Below are 6,447 nucleotides of genomic sequence, written 5' to 3' on the forward strand. Positions count from 1 at the left end.
CATCATCAATCTCTTCCCTAGTAAAAGGTGCTTCTAGTGCCTCCAGATTATCATGACGAGACAACAAGTTATGGAGTAGGAGTGGGTTTGAAGTTGGGGAGGTAGTCCCCATTATGCTTTTGAAAGCCCTAAACATAATTGCAGCTTTGGTATTTGTGATCATTGTGCTCAAAACCCTGTTCATAAGCACATCAATCTGATTGCTTCTGATTTTAATAGTTGCCTTGGCATAGAAGTATTTGGTGTTAGCTTCACCCACCTTGATGTTTCTGATAGTGGCTCTTTGCTTCCATTAAATTCTCCGATGGCTGAGAAGTTTGCATAAGTGGTCTTTAAGAATATTTCTGCCATTGGACTCTTAGAAAGGTCCCTGAACTCTTCAATAGTATCATAGCAGAGGATTATAAAATTGGTATCCTTGATGGCATTTTTGAGGTCTAATAGAGATCTAGCCCATATCTTGAGCCCTTTCCTCATTCTCTTGAATGTAGCCGCAATGACTTTAGCACTATCACTTTCATTCACATTTTGCTCCCAATTAAGTTTGACAACATCTTTGAATTGGCTGTGATCTAACCAATAATTTTCAAATCTAAATATGTGGGCTTTAGGGATGGTAGTACCAATCTTAATCATTATAGGAACATGATCAAAGGTAGTCTTGGCAAGTGGATAGACAAAAGTTGCTGGATAATTGTTGGTCCAAGTCTCAAATGTGAAACATGAGTCCAACTTTTCTAGTAGTGGGGCCTCTTGCACATTACTCCAAGTAAATTCTCTTCCTTTTAGTGGGATTTCCACAAGAGCTTGTCTGCTAATGGTGTAAGTGCATCTAGTGCCACCCCTAGTTGGTTTTGGAGTATTGACGACAAACCTGGTTGAGGGACTAATGTGTTTGTGAGAATTGCAGGATAACACAGGTAGAAGTCCCTCATTGATTCAGTTTTCCTACCGGAGATGACCCCTAAAAATGTATGAAGACATTGAAGACAAAGGTGGTATGTGAAGACATTCACATTGAAGACTATGACAAGAGAAGACATCGCGTGAAGACTATGGAGCGCGAAGACTTAGTTATTTCGTCGTTTCCTTTTATTCTTTGTTGAGTCATAGGAACCACTGTACTATTAAGTGGGGTCCAAGTGAACCAGTCAGAATGACTGAAGTGATGCTTAACCAAAATCCTATGTCTTCGAGCGAAGACAATGAGAGCAAATCTTATTCAGAGCTGGATAAGACAGCTTTACTTGTAGCCCAAGTAAAGTTGCCGCGTGTGTTTGAAATCTAACCATTGGAACACGTGTCAGTTCTTTAGTGACCCAGGGTCATTTCGGACAAATCAGGTCGGTTTGCCTAGTGGCTATAAATAGCCCACTCCCTACACCATAAATTGGTTGGCTGCTGAGAGTTAGTGCATGGCTTTTGTCGTTTGAGAGCAACCCACCTCGAAGCCTTTGAGAGAGAAATCCTTGCGAGGACAAAGCCCTAAACACCCAGAGCCAAAGAGTGTTAGGCATCACTGAAGTCTTCCTGTCTGTGTGATCTGAAGACTTATTACACTTGAGGACTGTGAATCCTCCAGCCGGTTAGGCGTCGCGTTATGAGCACCCAAGAGTCATTGTGGATCGCCGGTGAACGAAGTCTGTGAAGGTTTGGAAGTCTACCTTGAAGACTTACCAGAGTGATTGGGCGAGGACTGGGTGTCCTTAGCTCAAGGGGAATAAGGTGAAGACGCGGTCTTCTGAGTTAAATCTCAGCCTCCCTAACCAGATGTACAGTTGTCACAGCAACTGGAACTGGTCCAACAAATCATTGTCTTCAACGAGCTACTGGTTCTATCCTTCCCATCTCTTTATTTGCAGTTGGTCCTTGTGAAGTCATTGACTGTTTGCATTATCTTTTTGTCTTCACTGAGTGACTGTTTGTTCTGATTGGCTTCATACTATCTTCCATCTTGATCCATACTGCCTAGCTGTTATTAGTCTTTGTGCTTTCACTTCATTGAATACTTGACTATGGCTTGCCTAGTGTAGTTTACCTTCCACTGCATGGTAATATGTTTATTTCTATCGTTTGTCTTCAAAACTTCCATGTTTTGAAGACTTTCATAAAAATCGCCTATTCACCCCCTTCTAGTCGATCACTAGCACTTTCAATTGGTATCAGAGCAAGGTACTCCCTTGTTCTGTGTGATTCGGTTTAACCACCTGGAGTTTTAGCTATGTCGACTGCAGGGATAATCAAAGTCTCCGCTGCGAGCCCCATCTTCGATGGAACTGAATATCCCTACTGGAAGAATAAGATGCGCATGCATCTTGAAGCCATTGATGTTGACCTCTGGTATGTCATCAAGAATGGCGTTCCCAAGGCTGGTGAAGGTGTCACCGCTGCTGATGTCAAGAAATTCGTTCAACTGGATTCCACTGCCAAGAATATCATCTGTGGTCATCTGACCAAAGGGCAGTATGGCCGTGTGAGTGCTCTGGAAACATCTAAGCTAGTCTGGACTGGCTCTCCAAGGTCAACGAAGGCGTCTCAACCCAGAGAGATCAAAGGATCAGTGTCCTTCGCAACCTCTTCAAGAGAAACGACAATGAGAATGTTCAGCTCACGTTTGATTGCCTCACTGACATCACAAATGAGCTTCAAGCTCTCGGCGCTACTGAGATCACCAAGCATGAAATCGTCAAGACACTCCCGAGATCACTTGACAGCTTGTTTGACACCCTAGCCCTGATGATTCAAGAACGCCCTGACTTCAAGAGACTCGATCTGTCTGACATACTTGAAAGGCTCAACACACATGAGTTTCAGCTTTCTGAGAAACAAGATATCTATGGTCCCAACTATGGCCGGACTCGTGCCTTGAAGGCAAAAGTTGTTTCCTCATCTGAAGAAGAATCTGGCTGCAGTTCTGATGATCCTGAAGACATTGGAAAGGAGCTTGCTATGCTTGTGAAGAAGTTCCAAAAATTCACCAAGAAGAAAGGCTTCAGAAAGTCTTCACGATCCAGCTCAAGGAATGATGAAGCTTCTGCTCATGACTACAAGAAGAGAACATGCCACAAGTGCAAGAAACTTGGTCACTACATCTCTGAGTGTCCGCAGTGGGACAATGAGAACAACAACAAGAAGAAGAGCAAGGAATATGATTCTGACGACAAGAAGAAGAAGAAGAAATACTCGAAGTCTTCTTCCAAGTCTTCCTCAAAGTCTTCATCAAACAAGAAGAGCTCATCTGGCAAGGCTCGTGCGTTTGTTGGCAAGGAAATGGATTTAGAGGAGGAGTCTGCTTCTGAGGAGGCAAAGGTGGAGTCTGAGGAGGATTCCGATTCTGGCATTGCAAGTCTGGCTACAGCCTACGTTGTCAAGTCCATCTTCAACACTGAAGACAATGACTTCGTCACCGACGCCGATGCTAATGACAAGGACAATTATGCTCCCACCTATTGCTTCATGGCACGCGGTGCCAAGGTAAACTCACGCAATACTCACTATCAAACATCCAGTGAAGATGACTCTGATTGTGATTCCAAACCCAGCTACAAAACACTTGCTAAAATTGCAATTGAAAAACAGAAAGCTATGGAACATATTCAAAAACTGTTAGACAAAAGCGATGACCTGTTGGATGCTGAAATGACTCGATCTCAGTCCTTAATTGAAGACATAAAAAAAAATCTTCATGTTAAGTATGAGGAACTTGAAAGTCGTCATGAAACGCTCTCAACAACTCATGAAAAGCTTTCCTATGATTATCTTCAAAGGAAGCAAGATCTTGAGAAACTGAGAGCGGCTCATGAAGATCTTCAAAAGGAAAACGAGTCACTTCGCGCCAAACAGATCAGTCCCGCTCAGGAAGGATTTGAACCACCATGTCTTAAATGCATTGAGCGTGACAACGCTACTTCTGTTGCTGGATGTTCTACTGCTGCTACTGTTGCAATATCTTCAACTATTGATGTGGTAACTAACCCCTCTGCTGAGGATGCCACTGCTATTGCTGATGAAAATGCTAGGTTGAAGACATTGCTTGAAACAGGGATGTACAAAAGTCTCAAAGGGCATCAGACACTATGTGATGTCCTCAAAAGGCAGATCCTGAACCGAAACCCTAGGAAAGAGGGTGTTGGGTTCGAAAGGAAAATGAATGCTGATGGCTCTTACTGGAAACCTGAGCAGTACCCCAAAACCACATCGGTTGTTGCAAAGGAACCTTCAGTGGATCCATCCACCCTAGCTGGCTTCAGTTGTGCTAATCCCATTGTCATTGATGAATCCTTTGATGCAAACTATAAACTGTTTAAGAATCAAAATGGTGAAGTGTTTGCCAGGTATATTGGTACTAACTGCAGGAATGGGCCACCTATGAAGAAAGTCTGGGTGCCGAAAAAGTGTTTGGAGAATCTTCCTGTGAATGTCGTCATGACACCACAAATGAAGAATACAAACCCCAGACCACAAGATTCATATGGTCCAAAGGCTTCATACAGACAGAGGACTCACCTGAGTCGCACTAACGCAAATGTTTTGCAGGGAAACCATACTCAGGCCTATGAATATGAGCGTGTTTCATCAAACCGCCATGTTCATAAGACCCAGAACTACTCTGCTTATTCTTATGAGTACTATTGTCCACCCGCAAGACTATTTACTAGGGCTCCAAAGCCAAAGTTCTCAGATGTTGCACTTAGACTCATTGCTTCGAAGCCACCCTTGAATATGTGGATGGCTAAGAAAGCTTAACTCTCTTTTGCAGGGAAAGGTCTCCAGCCGAAAATCAAATGCGTCTGAAGCTATTGCTGGGGACCTTAAACATCTTGTAGGGCGCAAGATCAAATGCCCAAATGGTCTTATTATGTATTTTGTTCCTGAGTCGCTTGCTACTTGCCCTATCAGTCCTAACCTCGATCTAAGCTTTAATAATCCTCTTGCTCGTCAAATGTTTATGCTTCACAATGCTCTTCGTGAAGCCTATCCCCCTAACTGCACTGTAGGGTATGACACCAGCTGCTTCAGAATGGATTATTGATAGTGGATGTACTAATCACATGACTGGCAAGCGAAGTCTTCTCATGGACTCAACCTTACGTCCATCTGACAAAAGTCACATCACATTTGCTGATACTGGTAAAAGCAAGGTATTGGGTCTAGGTAGAGTTGCAATCTCAAAGGATCAGCACATGGATAAAGTGATGCTTGTTGAATCCCTTGGTTTCAACTTAATGTCCGTCTCAATGCTTTGCGATTTGAACATGATTGTGATATTTGGAAAATATCGTTGCCTAGTTCTAATGGAATCTGACAAGTCTCTAGTCTTTGAAGGTTATCGGAAAGATGATTTGTACATGGTAGATTTCTCAGCAGGACCACAGGTTGTCGTATGCCTTCTTGCAAAGAAGAAGCACGCCATAGGCATCGAGGGTGTTAAGTTCAAGAAGGATCACTTATGCGGTGCCTGCGAAGCTAGAAAGATGACGAGGGCCAAGCATCCCTCGAAGACAATCATGACAACAACTCAACCCTTTCGAACTGTTACACATGGACCTCTTCGTCCCTACTCACTACTCAACCCTTACTACTACTGCTTGTTTCTATGGCTTCGTCATTGTTGATGATTATTCAAGATATACATGGGTGCATATAATCCTCTACAAGACTGAAGTGCAGGATATCTTCAGACGCTTCGCCAATCGAGCCATGAACAACTATGGAGTCAAGATCAAGCACATCCGAAGTGACAATGGCACTGAATTCAAGAACACCGGCCTCGACACTTATCTTGATACATTGGGCATCACTCATGAGTCCTCAGCTCCATACACGCCGCAGCAGAATGGCATCATGGAACGCAAGAACAGAACACTCATTGAGATGTCTCGGACGATGCTCGATGAATACAAGACACCAAGGAAGTTCTGGCCTGAAGCTATTGATACTGCATGCCATGTCATCAACCGTGTTTATCTTCACAAGCTTCTGAACAAAACATCCTATGACTCCTCACTGGTAAGAAGCCAAATGTCAGCTACTTCAGAGTATTTGGTGCCAGGTGCTGGATCAAGGATCCACATCACACATCAAAATTTGCACCGAAAGCACATGAAGGTTTTATGCTTGGCTACGGAAAGGATTCGCACTCCTACAGAGTCTTCAACCTCTTTCACTATAAAGTGGTTGAAACTGTGGATGTGCGGTTCGATGAGACTAACGGCTCGCAAAGAGAGCACTTGCCAAATGTGCTAGATCAAATTCCACCCAGTGAATCCATCAAGCTTATGGGAACTGGAGAAATCATACCATCTGAAGTACAGCCTGAAGAGGAACTTATCAACTCTACACCTGATCAACCTGAAGACAATGCTCAGCCTGAAGACAATCCTTCAAACGATGACAATGATCAGCAAGAGTAAAATCTTTGTCCAGTTCATCCTCGTGTTGCAAATG

Source organism: Triticum urartu, chromosome 3A (genome assembly GCF_056163025.1).
Source record: "Triticum urartu cultivar PI428250 chromosome 3A, HENAU_Tu73, whole genome shotgun sequence".
Taxonomy (NCBI): Eukaryota; Viridiplantae; Streptophyta; class Magnoliopsida; order Poales; family Poaceae; genus Triticum; species Triticum urartu.